At 52.0% G+C, this 18878-nt stretch overlaps 1 protein-coding gene and 1 long non-coding RNA gene across 5 annotated transcripts in view; one reads left to right on the top strand and one right to left on the bottom strand.

The window, feature by feature from the left end:
• LOC138846302 (UPF0449 protein C19orf25 homolog) overlaps positions 1-10365 on the bottom strand; it is a 251330-nt gene extending 240965 nt beyond the window's left edge. For all 4 annotated transcript variants that reach the window (XR_011383761.1, XR_011383760.1, XR_011383763.1 and 1 more), the window contains exon 1: positions 5309-10365. The gene's annotated coding sequence lies outside the window, so the exon portion shown is untranslated. The remainder of the gene's footprint in view (positions 1-5308) is intronic.
• LOC138846305 (uncharacterized) overlaps positions 1-18878 on the top strand; it is a 561128-nt gene that overhangs the window by 13274 nt on the left and 528976 nt on the right. The gene's annotated exons all lie outside the window — the stretch shown is intronic.

Raw genomic sequence — 18878 nt, 5'->3', positions numbered from 1 at the left:
CATGGCACCCATGAACCCTGGCGCCTGGCCCCCTCCTTGTCACCCTGGAACCATGACACTCGGCCTCCCCTGGCACCCTGGACCCCCAATGCCCAGCCCCTTCCCTGGTACCCGGGACCCCCATTGCCCGGCTCCCAGCTGGGCCCCAGGATCCCTGATGCCTGGCTCCTCCTTGACACCCAAGACCCCTGATGCCCGGCCTCCTCCCTGGCACCCTTGACCCCGGATGTTGGCCCTCCCTGTCTCTTGAGACACTCGATCCAGCCTCTACCTGGCACCCCTGATCCCGGATGCCTGGCCCCTTCCTGACGCCCAGCCCGTTCCCTGGTACTCAGTACCCCCCTTGCCCAGCCCCCTCCCTGTCTCTCAGGACCCAGGAAGCCCAGGCCAATCCTGGGCACCCAGGACCCCCGAAGTCCAGCCCCACCCTGTCACTCAGGGCACCTGATGCCTGGCCTATTCCCTTGCACCAGAATGCCTGATGTCCAGCCCCTTCCCTGGCATCCAGGACCCTTGATGCCCATCTCCCCCCTGGCACTCAGGACCCCTGATGCCCATCCCCTCCTTGGCATCCAGGACCCTCGATACATGACCCCGCCCTGGCTTCTGGGATCCCCAACCCCTTCCCTGGCACCTGTGACCCCTGACACACGGCCTCTCCCTGTCACTCGGGACCCCAGATGCCCAGCCCCCTCCCTGGTACCCAGGACCCCTGACCTCTTCCCTGATATCCGGGACCCTCGTCGCCTGGCTCTATCCCTGGCACTCAGAAACTCTGGGCCCAGATACTTCCCTGGCACCCATGACCCCAGTTGTACGGCCCCCTCCCTGGCACCCAGGACATTGCCGCCCAGCCTCTTCCCTGGCATCCGAGACCCTTGACGCCTGGCCCCTCCCTAGCACCTGGGATCCACAACCCCCTCCCTGGCACCCTTGACCCCGGATGTTGGCCCTCACTGTCACTTGACACACCCATCCTGCCCCTACCTGGCACCCCTGATCCCAGACACCCAGCCCCTTCCCAGTGCCCAGCCTTTTCCCTGGTACCCAGTACCCCTGTTGCCCAGCCCCCTCCCAGTCTCTTGGGACACCAGAAGCCCAGGCCAATCCTGGGCACCCAGGAGCCCCCAAGTCCAGCCCCACCCTGTCACTTGGGACAGCTGACGCCTGGCCTATCCCCTTGCACCGGGACCCCTGACACCTGGCCCCTTCCCTGGCACTCAGGACTCTTGATGCCCATCCCCTCCCTGGCACCCAGAACCACTGATGCCCATCCCCTCCCTGGCACCCAGGACCCCTGACGCCCAACCCCTCCCTGGTGCCTGGGATCCCTCACCCCCTCCCTGGCACCTGTGACCCCTGATGCCTGGCCCCTCCCTGGGACCCCAGATGCCCAGCTCCCTCCCTGGCACCCGGGACCCCTAAACCCCTCCCTGGCACCCATGACCCCTAATGCCCAGCCCCTCCCTGTCACTTGGGGCCCATGACGCCTGGCCCCCTCCATGGTACCCTGGACCCCTGACGCCTGGCCCCTCCCTGGCACCCAAGACCCCCAACCCCCTCCCTGGCACCTGTGACCACTGACACCCAGCCCCTCCCTGTCACTCGGGACCCCAGATGCCCAGACTCCTCCCTGGCACCCTGGACCCCCGACACTCAGCCCCTCCCTGGTACCCAGGACCCCCATTTTCTGGCTCCCTCCTGGGCCCCAGGATCCTGAGCACCTGGCCCCTCCTTAACACCCCTGACGCCCAGCCTCCTCCCTGGTACCCGGGAACCCCAATGCCAGCTCCCTACTGGGCCCTGGGATCCCCGACACCTGGCCCCCTCCTTGACACCTGTGACCCCTGATGTCTGGCCTCCTCCAAGTCACCCGTGACCCCCAACACCAGGCCATCCCTGGCACCCAGGACCCCTGGCAGCTGCCCCTCCCTGTCTCTAGGGACCCCAGATGCCTGGCCCCTTCCCTGGCACCCAGGACCCCCAACCCCATCCCTGGCACCCGTGACCCCTGACTCCCAGCCCCTTCCTGTCTCTCAGGACCCCAGACGCCTGGCCCCCTCCCTGGTACCGGGGACCCCTGATGCCAGGCTCCTTCCCTGGCACCCTTGACCCCAGACCCCTGGCCCCTTCCTGTCTCTCAGGACCCCAGACGCCTGGCCCCCTCCCTGGTACCAGGGACCCCTGACGCCAGGCTCCTTCCCTGGCACCCGGGACCCCTGACGCCCAGCCTCCTTTCCTGGTACTTGGGACTCCCATCGCCTAGCTCCCTAATGGGCCCTGGGATCCCTGATGCCTGGCCCCCTCCTTGACACCCATCACCCCCGACACCGGCCCCTCCCTGGCACTCAAGTCCCCAGACGCCTGGCACCTCCCTGCTTCCTAGGACTCCTGACACCTGACCCCTTCCCTGGCACCTGGGACCCCTGGCAACTGGCCCCCTCCCTGGCACCCAGACCTCAGACTCCCAGCCCCTTCCCTGGTACCTGGGACCCCCATCGCCCAGCTCCCTTTTGGGCACCAGGATCCCCAATGTCTGGCCCCCTCCTTGGTACCCAGGACCCCTGACGCCTAGCCTCCTCCCTGGCACCTGGGACCCTCGACGCCCGGACGGACCCTTCCTGGCACCCGGACCCCAACGCCCAGCCCATCCCTGGCACCCAGGACCCCCAACCACCTCCCTGGTACCTGTGACCCCCAACACCCGACCCCCTTGACACCCATGACCCCTGATGTCCGGCCCCTTCCCTGACACCAAGGAACCCTGCCACCCAGCACTTTCCCTGGCACCAGTGACCCCTGACATCTGGCCCCCTCCCTGGCATCCGGGACCCCTGACCTGGCCCCCTCCCTGGCATACCGGACCCCCAATGCCCAGCCCCTTCCCTGGTACCTGGGACCCCTATTACCCGGCTCACTCCTGGGCCTGGTGACTCCTGATGCCTGGCCCCCTTCTTGACACCTGGGACTCCTGATGCTCGGCCTCCTCCCTTGCACCCTGGACCCCCAACGCCCAGCCCCTCCCTGGTACCCGGGACCCCTGATCCCTTCCCTGACACCTGTGACCCCTGACGCCCGTCCCCTCCCTGGAACCCTGGACTCCTGACCCCCTCCCTGGCACCTGTGACCCCCGACACCCAACCCCTCCCTGGCACATGGGATGTCGACACCCGGCCTCTTCCCTGGCACACAGGACCCCTGACCCCTTCCCTGACACCTGTGACCCCTGACGCCTGGCCCCTCCCTAGCACTCAGGACCCTCGATGCCCGGCCCCTCACTGGCACCTGGGACCCCTGATGCTTGGCCCCCCGGCACTTGGGATCCCTGACCCCTTCCCAGACACCTGGGACCCCCTATGCCTGGACCCCTCCCTGGCACCCAGGACCCTCGAAGCCCGGCCCCTCCCTGGCACCCAGGACCCCTGACGCCTGACTCCCCTTGCACCCAGGACCCCTGTCACCCTACCTGGCACCCATGACCTCCGACACCCAGCCCCTCCCTATCACTTGAGACTGCAGACACCAGCCCCTTCCCTGATACCCGGGATCCCTGAAGCATGTCCCAATTCCTGGCATCCTGGACCCATGACGCCAGGCCCCTTCCCTGGTACCCAGGACCCCCATTGTCTGGCTCCCTCCTGGGCCCCTAGGATCCCAAGTACCTAGCCCCTCCTTAACACCCAGGACCCCTGACGCCCAGCCTCCTCCCTGGCACCCATGACCCCCAATGCCCAGCCCCTTCCCTGGTACCTGGGAACCCCAATGCCAGCTCCCTACTGGGCCCTGGGATCCCCGACACCTGGCCCCCTCCTTGACACCCGTGACCCCTGATGCCTGGACCCCTTCGAACCCAGGACCCTCAATGCCCGGCTCCTCCCTGGAACCTGGGACCCCTGTCACCCAGCCTCTCCCTGGCACCCGGGACCCCAACGCCCAGCCCCTCCCTGTCACTTGGGACTGCAGACGCCCGGCCCCCTCCCTGGCACCCATGACCCCTGATTTCCGGCCCCCTTCCTGATGCCCAGGACACCCGCCGCCAGGCCCCCACCCTTGCACCCAGGAACCCTGCCACCTGGCCCCTTCCGTGGCTCCCAGGACATCCAAGGCCTGGCTGCCTCCCTGGCACCCAGGACTCCCACCGCCCAGCCCCTTCACTGGTACCCAGGACCCTTGATGCCCGTCCTCTCCCTGCACCCGGGACCTCGATGGCCAGCCCCTCCCTAGCACCCAGGACCCCCGACCCCCTCCCTCGCACCCGTGGCCCTGATGTCTGGTCTCCACCCTGGCTCCTATGACCCCCGAAGTCCAGCCCTCTCCCTGGCACCCCGGGCCCCTGACGCCCAGCCCCTTCCCCGATGCCCAGCCCCTTCCCTGGTACCCAGGACCCCCACCACCCGGCCCCTTCCTGGGCACCCAGGACTCCCAACGCCCGGCCCCTCCCTGTCACTCGGGACCCCAGATGCCTGGCCCTGTTACTGGCACCCGGGACTCGTGACCCCAGGCCCCTTCCCTGACACCTGAGACCCCAAAGCCCAGCCTCTTTCCTGGCACCTGGGACGCCTGACACCTGGACCCTCCCTGTCAACCGGTCCACAATGCCTGACCCCTCCCTGGCACCCAAGACCCTCGACCCCCTCCCTGGCACCCATGACCCCTGATGCCTGGCCCCTTCCTGTCATTCAAGACCTCTGACTCCATGCCCCCTCCCTGCTACCCAGGACCCCTGACACCTGACCCCTTCCCTGGCACCTGGGACCCCAAGGTCTGGCCTCCTCCTTGGCACCCGGGACGCCCGACAACTGGCCCCCTCCCTGGCACCCCGGACCCCAGACGCCCAGCCTCTTCTCTGGTACCTGGGACCCCCATCGCCCGGCTCCCTTTTGGGCACCAGGATCCCCGAAGCCTGGCCCCATCCTTGGCACCTGGGACCCCCAAGGCCCGCCCCTCCCTGTCACTTGGGACCTCAGATGCCCAGCCCCTTCCCTGGCACCCAGTACCCCAACATCTGGCCCCCTCCCTGGCACCCAGGACCCTTGATGCCTGGCCCCCTCCCTGGCACCCTGGACCCCCTGCACCCAGCCCCCTCCCTGGTACCTGGGACCCCCAGCGCCCAGCTCCCTCCTGGCCCCATCCTTGACACCTGGGACCCCCATCGTTCTGCCCCGTCCCTGGCACCCATGACCCCTGATGCCTGGCTCCAACCCTGGCACCAGGACCCCCACCACCCGGCCCCCTCATGGCACCCAGGAGCCCAAAGCCCAGCCCACTCCCTGGCACCCGGGACCCCCCCCCCCACCTGACCCCTTACCTGCTTGCAGCGACTTCTTGGCCCTGGAGCCATCCCTGGGCAGCTGTGTGGAGGCAGCCCCGTGTCCTCCTTCCTCAGTTCCTCCTTCCTTCTACACTGGGACCTGATTCCCCCGAGGTTCTAAATATGTGGGCAGCAGGGTCTCCGCCAGGACGCTGACCTCTCAGCACAGATGTTTCTGGAAGGTCTTGCTCTGTTTTCTGTTTCCAGTAACACAGTAACATGGATTGGGTGAGATAAAGGCAAAACTGTTATCTGACTTGGGGTTTTTGTCCAGGGTTTCGACGGGCAGGAGGACCCTGTACTTTGGCACTTGGGTATCACCTTAACCCTTACTGTTCCCTCAACCAGCTGCCATCTGTCTTTGAACTTTCAAAATAGAAAGCTTGGCTATGCAAATTTATGAGTGTTTTAAAAATTATTTCTGTTCCATGAAAGCCTTCTCAATCCTAAAGATATATCTGGTTTACTAAGTTATTTGGAGATTATATTTTAATATAGGAGCTTGTTTACTTTCGCTTGTTTTAAAATTTTCAAATATTGTTGGAGTATGGTTGACAAAATTTGTGCATATTCAAGGTATGCAACCTGATATTCTGATATGTGGGGGCCTTTTGAAAAGTTATGGAGAATTCACATTATCTTTTAATCCCTTTTTGTACTGGAATAAACCCAGCCTTTTTTTCATAACCTTTTTGGAGTCCTCTTTTACATGTACATTATGAAGTGATTAGGATAATCTAACATATGCATCTCCTTTCATTGCTATGTTTTTAAGAGAATACATAAGATATTACCAAGTTGTGAGTATGTAATAGCATATTCATATAGTAACGGTGTTGAGTATTAAGATCTGGAGTGGTTAATTTATCTCCTAACTGCAAATGTGTGCTCAGCTAACATTTTCCCATTTCCTTCACTCTCAGCCCTGACAGCCACCACCCTGTTCTGTGATTAAGTGTGATTTTCTTAAATTCCACATAAGTGAGGTTGTGGGGCATTTATCTTTCTGTGCCTTGTTTCAAATAGCCTCATGTCCACATTCATGTTTTTGGATCCATGTTTTGACAACATGCAGAATTTCCTATTTTATGAGAGTATTTGTTTTTATCAACACTCAATACTAGTACATATTTATGGGGTGAAATGTAATATTTGATACATGCTCACTTTTTTGTATTTATTTTTTATTTAGTAAATATAAATTTTCAAAGTACAGTACAGTTAATGGATTACAATGGCTTCCCCCCCATAATTTCCCTCCCACTCATACTCCTCCCATCTCCCGCTCCCTCTCCCATTCCATTCACATCAAGATTCATTTTCAATTATCTTTATATACAGAAGATCAGTTCAGTATATATTAAGTAAAGATTTCATCAGTTTGCACCCACACAGAAACACAAAGTGTAAAATACTGTTTCAGTACTAGTTATAGCATTACTTCACATTGGACAACACACTAAGGACAGATCCCACATGAGAAGTAAGTACACAGTGACTCCTGTTGTTGACTTAACAATTTGACACTCTTGTTTATGACATCAGTAATCTCCCTAGGCTCTAGTCATGAGTTGCCAAGGCTATGGAAACCTTTTGAGTTTGCCGACTTCGATCTTATTCTGACAGGGTCATAGTCAAAGTGGAAGTTCTCTCCTCCCTTCAGAGAAAGGTACCTCCTTCTTTGATGACCTCTTCTTTCCACTGGGATCTCACCTGCAGAGATCTTCCATTTAGGTCTTCTTTTTTTTTTCCAGGGTGTCTTGGCTTTCCATGCCTAAAATACTCTCATGGGCTCTTCAGCCATATCCGAATGCCTTAAGGGCTGATTCTGAGACATGCACATATTTTAATGATCAAATAAGGATAATTGGAATCCATCACTTCATATATTCAAGATTTATTTGCAGTGTGAACATTCAAAAGTCTTTCTTCTAGCTATTTAGAAATATACAATATATTACAGTTGACAATTGATACTCTACTGTGTAATAGAACACAGGAAGGGGGGCTGGTGGTGTGGCAAAGTGGGTTAAAGCTCCAGCCTGCAGTGCCAGCATCCCATATGGGAGCCAGTTTGAGTCCCAGCTGCTCCATTTCCAATCCAGCTCTAGGCTATGGCCTGGGAAAGCAGTGGAGGATGGCCCAAGTCCTTGGGCCCCTGCACCCACATGGGAGTCCTGGAAGAAGCTCCTGCCTCCTGGCTTCAGATCAGCACAGGTCCATCCATTGCAGCCATCTGGGGAGTGAACCAGCGGATGGAAGTCCTTTCTCTCTGGCTCTACCTCTCTATAACTCTTTCAAATAAATAAAATAAATCTTTTTTTTTAAAAAAAAAAAGAACACAAGAAGGATTATTTTTACAATAAGGAAAATACTTTTTCAATAAAAGTAAACCTTTCTGAGCTTTAATTAATTCAATTTTAATTTTTTTTATTTTAAGCATTTTTTGAGAAACCTAATTAACCTTGAAGAAACCAAAAATGATACATCTGTTAATACACTAAAACAAAGTAAATCTTTGAGAACAAGTTTTACTATTAACTCTCATAATCCAACTCTTTGAGGACAGGGGTCCTGCATGGGAAATTAGTGCACAGCTACTCCTGTTGTTAATTTAACAATTAATGCTCTTATGTATGTGGTCAGTGATCACCCGAGGCACTTGACATGCTCTGCCTACGCTGTGAAAGCATTTTTTAAAAAAGATTTATTTTATTTATTTGAAAGACAGAGTTACAGAGAGAGGTAGAGACAGAGAGAGAGGTCTTCCATCTGGCTGTTCACTCCTCAGATGGCCACAACGGCCAGAGCTGTGCCAAGCTGAAGGCAGGAGCCAGGAGCTTCTTCTGGGCCTCCCACATGGGTACAGGGGCCCAAGGACTTGGGCCATCCTCCACTGATATCCCAGGCCATAAGCAGAGAACTGGATTGCAAGAGAAGCAGCTGGGACTAGAACCGGCACCCATATGGGATGCTGGCGTTTCCGGCCAGGGCTTTAACCCACTGCACCACTTTACCGGCCCCAAGTGGAAGCCTTTTGAGTCCACTGACTCCTTCCGTATTTAGACAAGGCCATGAGCAAAGTGGAAGTTCTCCCCTCCTCTCAGAGTGAAGTACTTCCTTCTTTGATGACCACTTCTTTCCACTGGAGTCTCACCCAGGTAGGTCCTTCATGTAGGACACTTTTTGCCACAGTGTCTTGGCATTCTATGTCTGAAATACTCTCATGGGATTTTCAGCCAGACCAAAATGCGTTAAGGGCTGATTCTGAGCCCACAGTGCTACTTGAAGTGATTGTCATTCTATGAGTCTGCTGTGTGGACTGCTTCCCATCTTGGAGCATTTACTCCTTTTTAATTCTATTATTATTACCAAACACTTAATCCTATTTATATAATCATTTTAACACTTAATCCTCTCTATATGATCACTTTAACACTTAATCCCACCCATATGTTCAATTTAACACTTAAAGTGCTGTTTTTTCCCACCTAGCTCAAGGGGACTTGGGGTCCCATGGCAAGTTTTTAAACTGTACCCTGAAAAGTAGGTCTGTAATAATGTATGGAGAACTATACAGTTTTATAGTTATAAACTTCATAATTTCACAATTAAAACATTAGGAACCTGGTGATTCTTCCCACTGTGCCTGCCCTCCCATCCACACTCCCACCCCCTTCCTCCTCCCTCTCTTATTCCCACTCTTATTTTTTACTAACATTTATTTTCAATTAACTTCCTACACATATGATTATATCTATATTAAGCAAAAAGTTCAACAACTAGCATGGAAAAAAAACTGTTCCTCTATAGTCGAGACAAGGGCTGTACAAAGTCATTGCTTCTCAAAGTGTCAATTTAACATCTATAGATTGCCTGTTAGGTGCTCTATTAGTTACCACAGGTCAGGGAGAACATATGGTATTTCTCCCTGTGGGACTGAATTATTTCACTAAGTGTGATGATTTCTAGTGTCATCCATTTTGTTGCAAATGATTAGATTTTTTACCACCGTGAAGTATTCCATGGTGTACATATCACATAATTTCTTTATCCAGTCTGCGGTTGATGGGCATTTTTATTGATTCAGTGTCTTAGCTGTTGTAATTGAACTGCAATAAACATAGGGGTGCAAATAACTCTTTCATATGCTGATTTCCTTTCCTTTGGGTAAATTCCCAGGAGTGGGCTGGCTGTGTCATAGGGTGGGTATATATTCAGATTTCTGAGGTATCTGCACAGTGTCTTCCATAGTGGCTTTGCCAGTTTACTCTCCCACCAACAGTGGATTAGGATGCCTTTTCAGAACTTTCAACCCTACATCTACAGACTTCACATTCTTCTCAGCAGCGCATGGAACCTTCTCTAGGATTGATCACATACTAGGCCATAAAGCAAGTCTCAGCAAATTTAAAAGAATTAGAATCATACCATGCAGCTTCACAGACCACAGCGGGATGAAGCTGGAAATTAGCAACTCAGGAAACCCCAGAAAGTATGCAAACACATGGAGACTGAACAACATGCTCCTGAATGAACACTGGGTCATTCAAGAAATCAAAAGAGAAATCAAAAACTTTCTGGAAGTAAATGAAGACAACAACACAACATATCAAAACTTATGGGATACAGCAAAAGCAGTATTGAGAGGCAAATTTATAGCAATAGGTGCCTATATCAAGAAATTGGAAAGGTACCAAATAAATGAGCTTTCAGCGCACCTCAAGGACCTAGAAAAACTGCAGCAAACCAAACCCAAATCTAGTAGGAGAAGAGAAATAATTAAAACCAGAGAAGAAATTAATAGGATTGAATCCAAAAAAAAACATTACAAAAAATCAGCCAAGCGAGAAGCTGGTTTTTTGAAAAAATAAACAAAATTGACACCCCATTGGCCCAACTAACTAAAAAAAGAAGAGAAAAGACCCAAATCAATAAAATCAGAGATGCAAAAGGAAACGTAACAACAGACACCACAGAAATAAAAAGAATCATCAGAAATTACTACAAGGACCTGTATGCCAGCAAACAGGAAAACCTATCAGAAATGGATAGATTCCTGGACACATGCAACCTACCTAAATTGAACCATGAAGACATCGAAAACCTAAACAGACCCATAACTGAGACAGAAATTGAAACAGTAATAAAGGCCCTCCCAACAAAGAAAAGCCCAGGACCAGATGGATTCACTGCTGAATTCTACCAGACATTTAAAGAAGAACTAATCCCATTTCTTCTCAAACTATTCAGAACAATCGAAAAAGAGGGAATCCTCCCAAATTCTTTCTATGAAGCCAGCATCACCTTAACCCCTAAGCCAGAGAAAGATGCAGCACTGAAAGAAAATTACAGACCAATATCCCTGATGAACATAGATGCAAAAATCCTCAATAAAATTCTGGCCAATAGAATACAACAACACATCAGGAAAATCATCCACCCAGACCAAGTGGGATTCATCCCTGGTATGCAGGGATGGTTCAACATTCGCAAATCAATCAATGTGATTCACCACATTAACAGACTGCAGAAGAAAAACCATATGGTTATCTCAATTGATGCAGAGAAAGCATTTGATAAAATTCAACACCCTTTCATGATGAAAACTCTAAGCAAATTGGGTATAGAAGGAACATTCCTCAATATAATCAAAGCAATTTATAAAAAACCCACAGCCAGCATCCTATTGAATGGGGAAAAGTTGGAAGCATTTCCACTGAAATCTGGCACCAGGCAGGGATGCCCACTCTCACCACTGCTATTTAACATAGTTCTGGAAGTTTTAGCCAGAGCCATCAGACAAGAAAAAGAAATCAAAGGAATACAAATCAAGAAGGAAGAAGTCAAACTATCCCTCTTTGCAGACGATATGATTCTGTACTTAGAGGATCCAAAGAACTCTACTAAGAGACTATTGGAACTCATAGAGGAGTTTGGCAAAGTGGCAGGATATAAAATCAATGCAGAAAAATCAACAGCCTTTGTATACACAAGCAATGCCATGACTGAGAAAGAACTGCTAAGATCAATCCCATTCACAATAGCTACAAAAACAATCAAATACCTTGGAATAAACTTAACCAAGGACGTTAAAGATCTCTACGATGAAAATTACAAAACCTTAAAGAAAGAAATAGAAGAGGATACCAAAAAATGGAAAAATCTTCCATGCTCATGGATTGGAAGAATCAACATCATCAAAATGTCCATTCTCCCAAAAGCAATTTATAGATTCAATGCAATCCCAATCAAGATACCAAAGACCTTCTTCTCAGATCTGGAAAAAAATGGTGCTGAAATTCATATGGAGGCACAAGAGACCTCGAATAGCTAAGGCAATCTTGTACAACAAAAACAAAGCCGGAGGCATCACAATACCAGACTTCAGGACATACTACAGGGCAGTTGTAATCAAAATAGCATGGTACTGGTACAGAAACAGATGGATAGACCAATGGAACAGAATTGAAACACCAGAAATCAACCCAAGCATCTACAGCCAACTTATATTTGATCAAGGATCTAAAACTAATTCCTGGAGCAAGGACAGTCTATTCAATAAATGGTGCTGGGAAAATTGGATTTCCACATGCAGAATCATGAAGCAAGACTCCTACATTACACCTTACACAAAAATCCACTCAACATGGATTAAAGACCTAAATCTATGACCTGACACCATCAAGTTACTAGAGAACATTGGAGAAACCCTTCAAGATATTGGCACAGGCAAAGAGTTCCTGGAAAAGACCCGGGAGGCACAGGCAGTCAAAGCCAAAATCAACTATTGGGATTGCATCAAATTGAGAAGTTTCTGTACTGCAAAAGAAACAGTCAGGAGAGTGAAGAGACAACCAACATAATGGGAAAAAATATTTGCAAACTATGCAACAGATAAAGGGTTAATAACCAGAATCTACAAAGAGATCAAGAAACTCCACAAAAACAAAACCAACAACCCACTTAAGAGATGGGCCAAGGACCTCAATAGACATTTTTCAAAAGAGGAAATCCAAATGGCCAACAGGCACATGAAAAAATGTTCAAGGTCACTAGCAATCAGGGAAATGCAAATCAAACCCAAATGAGGTTTCACCTCACCCCGGTTAGAATGGCTCACATGCAGAAATCCACCAACAACAGATGCTGGCGAGGATGTGGGGGAAAAGGGACACTAACCCACTGTTGGTAGGAATGCAAACTGGTCAAGCCACTATGGAAGTCAGTCTGGAGATTCCTCAGAAACCTGAAGATAACCCTACCGTTCGACCCAGCCATCCCACTCCTTGGAATTTACCCAAAGGAATTTAAATTGGCAAACAAAAAAGCGGTCTGCACCCTAATGTTTATTGCAGCTCAATTCACAATAGCTAAAACCTGGAACCAACCCAAATGCCCATCAACGGTAGACTGCATAAAGAAATTATGGGATATGTACTCTTTAGAATACTATACCGCAGTAAGAAACAACAAAATCCAGTCATTTGCAACAAAATGGAGGAATCTAGAACACATCATGCTGAGTGAAATAAGCCAGTCCCAAAGGGACAAATACCATATGTTCTCCCTGATTGGTGACAACTGACTGAACACCAAAAAGGAAACCTCCTGAAGTGAAATGAACACTATGGGAAACAGTGACTTGATCAGCATAGCCCTGACTGTTAATGAACAACTTAATACATTATCCCTCTTAGTAGTCTTTTTGTCTGTTCTACTTAATATGACTGGTTTAATTCTGTAATTAATACACAGTTATTCTTAAGTGTTGAAAATTAACTGAAATGTGATCCCTGTTAAACATAAGAGTGGGAATAAGAGAGGGAAGAGATGTACAATTTGGGACATGCTCAAGCTGACTTGCCCCAAATGGTAGAGTTAGAAACATACCAGGGGATTCCAATTCAATCCCATCAAGGTGGCATGTACCAATGCCATCTCACTATTCCAAGTGATCAATTTCAGTTCACAATTGATCATAATGAAAGGACTAAGAGTCAAAGGGAGCACATAAACAAGTCTAGTGCCTGCTAACACTAACCGATAGAATAAATAAAGGGGAGAGTGATCCAACATGGGAAGTGAGATACTCAGCAGACTCATAGAATGGCAGATGTCCTAAATAGCACTCTGGCCTCAGAATCAGTCCTAAAGGCATTTGGATCTGGCTGAAAAGCCCATGAGAGTATTTCAGGCATGGAAAGCCAAGACACTCTGGCAAAAGATCTCTGTGAGTGAGATCCCAGTGGAAAGAACAGGTCTTCAAAGAAGGAGGTACCTTTCTCTGAAGGGAGGAGAGAACCTCCACTTTGACTATGACCTTGTCTAAACAAGATAAGAGTCGGAGAACTCAGAGGGCTTCCATAGCCTTGGAAACTCATGACTGGAGCATAGGGAGATTACTGATGCCATAGACAGGAGTGTCAATTGGTAAAGTCAACAACAGGAGTCACTGTGCACTTATTCCTCAGGTAGGATCTCTGTCCTTAATGTGCTGTGCATTGAGATTTAATGCTATAACGAGTACTCAAACAATATATTTCACTTTGTGTTTCTATGGGGGTGCAAACTGTTGAAATCTTTACTTAATGCATACTAAACTGTTCTTCTGTAAAAAAAAAAAAGAAATTATCAATTCCCAACTTGACTCTCACTGGGATTAAACATGACAATAGGTCTGATCTGATTTCATCATCATTTAAAAAAATCATCTATTATTTTTCACTTTATGTTTCTGTGTGGGAGCAAACTGTTGAAATCCTTACTTAAGGTATACTAAGCTGATCTTCTGTATATTAAGATAATTGAAAATGAATCTTGATGTGAATGGAAGGGGAGAGGGAGTGGGAAAGGGGAGGGTTGTGGGTGGGAGGGACGGAATGGGGGGGAAGCCATTGTAATCCATAAGTCGTACTCTGGAAATTTATATTCATTAAATAAAAGTTAAAAAAATAAATAAAAAAAGGACTCGGTGTCGAAATTAGTATATTCACCTTGACTTTTTCTTTAAGAATATTCATTTGTTTATTTGTCAAATTAGAGTTAAATAGAGAGAGGGAGACATGGATAGGATCTTTCACCTGCTAATTCACTCCCCAGGTGGCTGTAATAGCCAGGGCTGGCCCAGGAAGAAGCCAGGAGCTTTTTCTGAGTCTCCCTTGTGGGTACAGGGGCTCAAACATTGGCTTTTCCCCAGGCCATCAGCAAGGAGCTGGATTGTAAATGAAGAAGGCAGAACAAGAACCGGCACCCTTATGGGCTGCTGGCATCACAGACAGCGGCTCCACCTGCTACACCACAATGCCAGTCTCTCACCTTGCTTTTTAGGAGGATGAGCAATTGACATATGATTAAAATGCTTTATGTATAATTAGTATATTTAAAATACATAACTTTAAAATGTCTGACCCCTTTAGTAAAAAATGCTATATTTAGAAACAATACAAAAACCTTATCAAACTGAAAACTTGTTTAGTAGGAAACTGGTAAATCTAAAGCATATTCTACTCTTATGAGATCTTACAGAGATGACATGTAAAATCACAGACATACTGATAACAAGTCAAAATCTATTCCTTACATGGATGAATCAATGTTAAACACAACTTTAGACAACCTTTCTCTTCTGAAGTTAGTTACAGATACACAGTCTATGAAAGGTAAAGGTATTTTTAAATTATCAACTCAATAAAATGAGTAAAGAGGATTACTACAGTCACTTGAAAAAAAATCTAATTCTCTCCATGTCTCCACAATCCAATTGTATTACTTTATATAAACAATAAAAATGGCCAACTGAGATTCACCAACACATTTGTAGAAACAGCCTGTATTTATGAAGATTCAATATTTTGATGTGTATTCCAATCATTCTGTAATCTTTGTACATAAAACAAAGGACACACTTCCCCCTGGGAACCCCTGGTAAAGACATATACTAAGTCAACTGGCACAAGCCAGTGATTGATCTAATCTTGGCATTATGTTGTGATTTGGATGGTTAAAAGAGCTATGACAAAAAGATATAAAGGTCCCATTCAGATTTTGGTTAGATTCCTGGCTGTTCCATTTCCAATTCAGCTTCCTGCTAATGGCCTGGGAAAGCAGTGGAAGATGACCCGAGTCACTGGGCTCCTGAACGACATGGGCTAAGTGTCCCCCGCCTCCAGCCCCGCAGCATCTGTTGGCGTCGCGCCTGGGCCGGGCAGCGGGGCCAGCTCACGAGACGGGTCCGGCATCCTGGTCGCCAGGCCTCCGCTGGGCAGCGGGATGCCCTGCCAGGAGGCGCCCCTGGGGCCCAGCTCGTACTCTTGCGAGACTTCCAGCGTCCCTAGCCATCCGGGCCGGCCCTCCCTGTCCCCTCGAGGTGGTGCTACGCTGAGCGCCCGCTTCCACCCTGCCAGCCTCGCGGCCCTGCCCCCCACCCCGCCAGGACCCGCTCACCCGGCCGTCCCGGACGCCTGTCCCTCCCCGTCAGTTCCAGCAGCCCTCAGACTGGGCGTCTCCCCAGAAAATGCCCCGGGTTGCAAGACTCGCTCTTGGCGAGGCGACTCAGCCGAGCTGTAGAGGGGGTCGTGGTGGGGCGGGATGCCGGGGGGTGGCGGGGTGCTGTAGGGGTGGGGTGCCCTGTGCAGCCGGCTCATGTTCCCTGCAAGATAGGCACTGCTGAGGTCTCCCCGTTTTTTTTTTTTTTTTTTTTTTTTTAAGATTTATTTATTTGACAGGCACAGTTACAGACAGAGAGAGAGAGGAGAGAGAGATCCTTCATCTACTGGTTCACTTCCCAAATGGCCACAACAGCCAGCGCTGGGCCAGGCCAAAGCCAGGAGTCTGGACTCCATCCGGGTCTCCCACGTGGGTGGCAGGGGCCCAAGCGTGGGCGTGGGATTCGGCAGCCCTTAGGACACCGCTGGGCACCCACAAAATCTCTCGTGCTGGGGTGCCGGGGTTCGAGTCCCGGGAGCTCCTGGCTCCCGCTTCCTGCTAACAATGCACACCTGGGAAGGGGCGGGTGCCGGCTCAAGTGCTCGCGGCCCCACCGCCCACGCGGGAGACCTGGGCTTTTGAGGTTATCTCGAGAGCACACACCAGTGGACCGACCTCTCTCCCCACTGTCCGCCCCGGGTCTCCTCTCCTCTCGTCTCAGGCGCCAGCTTCCAGGCTGGGTCCGCGTAGCAACAGCGTCCCCCGGTTGCTAGGGAACCAAGCGCCGCCCGCTCGGTCGCTAAGGGGAAGTTAAGAGGTAGACATCCTGGGTGAAAGTGGACGCATCACGTGATCAGTTCTTGGGGCGGGGAAATCCTACCACACCAACCAGGCTTAGAGCAAACAACCGTTTACCCAATCAGCACTTGTTGTGGGCGGGGATATTCGTGGATGCACCGCCTCTCCTTGCCCCGGTTTGAGTGATTGACTCGTCCTTCATCCAATAATACTAAGGATTCTCTAGCTTGACGGACATATGGGCGAATCAACACGCAAAGCCTCTCTTTCGGAGGCGGGCCAGAGGAGGAGCCGCTACGCCTGACGGGGACTCCAGAGATCAAGCTCGCTCTCTGGCCAATCGGACGCCGCGGGGTGGGTGGGAGCTTCGCTGAGGTAGAGGCGAAGGCCAATCGGATGAGGGCTCTGTGGGCGTTGCCCAATTGAGACGTATCAAGGGGGCGTGGCCAAGGGCCCGGGGCTCGGCGTTCCTGAGGGTGGGGCGGGGGCGAGTGTCAGTCAGGTCGGGACCGCGGCTGGGGACGGCGGAGACCCGGGCGGGCAGACTGGACGCCCCGTCCGCCGCCGCGCTTTCCGTGCAAGATGGAGTTCCTCCTGGGGAATCCGTTCAGCACGCCGGTGGGACAGTGCCTCGGTAAGGCCCCGTGAGCGGGGAGCGGGGAGCGGCGAGCGCCGGGGTGGGCGACGGCGGCGGCTGTCGAGGCTGGTGCGGACCGCGCCGGCCGCTACCGGCTGAGGGTCCCCCGCCTCCAGCCCCGCAGCATCTGTTGGCGTCGCGCCTGGGCCGGGCAGCGGGGCCAGCTCACGAGACGGGTCCGGCATCCTGGTCGCCAGGCCTCCGCTGGGCAGCGGGATGCCCTGCCAGGAGGCGCCCCTGGGGCCCAGCTCGTACTCTTGCGAGACTTCCAGCGTCCCTAGCCATCCGGGCCGGCCCTCCCTGTCCCCTCGAGGTGGTGCTACGCTGAGCGCCCGCTTCCACCCTGCCAGCCTCGCGGCCCTGCCCCCCACCCCGCCAGGACCCGCTCACCCGGCCGTCCCGGACGCCTGTCCCTCCCCGTCAGTTCCAGCAGCCCTCAGACTGGGCGTCTCCCCAGAAAATGCCCCGGGTTGCAAGACTCGCTCTTGGCGAGGCGACTCAGCCGAGCTGTAGAGGGGGTCGTGGTGGGGCGGGATGCCGGGGGGTGGCGGGGCGCTGTAGGGTTGGGGTGCCCTGTGCAGCCGGCTCATGTTCCCTGCAAGATAGGCACTGCTGAGGTCTCCCCGTTTTTTTTTTTTTTTTTTTTTTTTTTTAAGATTTATTTATTTGACAGGCACAGTTACAGACAGAGAGAGAGAGGAGAGAGAGATCCTTCATCTACTGGTTCACTTCCCAAATGGCCACAACAGCCAGCGCTGGGCCAGGCCAAAGCCAGGAGTCTGGACTCCATCCGGGTCTCCCACGTGGGTGGCAGGGGCCCAAGCGTGGGCGTGGGATTCGGCAGCCCTTAGGACACCGCTGGGCACCCACAAAATCTCTCGTGCTGGGGTGCCGGGGTTCGAGTCCCGGGAGCTCCTGGCTCCCGCTTCCTGCTAACAATGCACACCTGGGAAGGGGCGGGTGCCGGCTCAAGTGCTCGCGGCCCCACCGCCCACGCGGGAGACCTGGGCTTTTGAGGTTATCTCGAGAGCACACACCAGTGGACCGACCTCTCTCCCCACTGTCCGCCCCGGGTCTCCTCTCCTCTCGTCTCAGGCGCCAGCTTCCAGGCTGGGTCCGCGTAGCAACAGCGTCCCCCGGTTGCTAGGGAACCAAGCGCCGCCCGCTCGGTCGCTAAGGGGAAGTTAAGAGGTAGACATCCTGGGTGAAAGTGGACGCATCACGTGATCAGTTCTTGGGGCGGGGAAATCCTACCACACCAACCAGGCTTAGAGCAAACAACCGTTTACCCAATCAGCACTTGTTGTGGGCGGGGATATTCGTGGATGCACCGCCTCTCCTTGCCCCGGTTTGAGTGATTGACTCGTCCTTCATCCAATAATACTAAGGATTCTCTAGCTTGACGGACATATGGGCGAATCAACACGCAAAGCCTCTCTTTCGGAGGCGGGCCAGAGGAGGAGCCGCTACGCCTGACGGGGACTCCAGAGATCAAGCTCGCTCTCTGGCCAATCGGACGCCGCGGGGTGGGTGGGAGCTTCGCTGAGGTAGAGGCGAAGGCCAATCGGATGAGGGCTCTGTGGGCGTTGCCCAATTGAGACGTATCAAGGGGGCGTGGCCAAGGGCCCGGGGCTCGGCGTTCCTGAGGGTGGGGCGGGGGCGAGTGTCAGTCAGGTCGGGACCGCGGCTGGGGACGGCGGAGAC

This window comes from Oryctolagus cuniculus, chromosome 17 (genome assembly GCF_964237555.1).
Source record: "Oryctolagus cuniculus chromosome 17, mOryCun1.1, whole genome shotgun sequence".
Lineage (NCBI taxonomy): Eukaryota > Metazoa > Chordata > Mammalia > Lagomorpha > Leporidae > Oryctolagus > Oryctolagus cuniculus.
The sequence above is the reverse complement of the archived record's forward strand: the minus strand, read 5'-3'. Positions and strand labels throughout refer to the sequence as shown.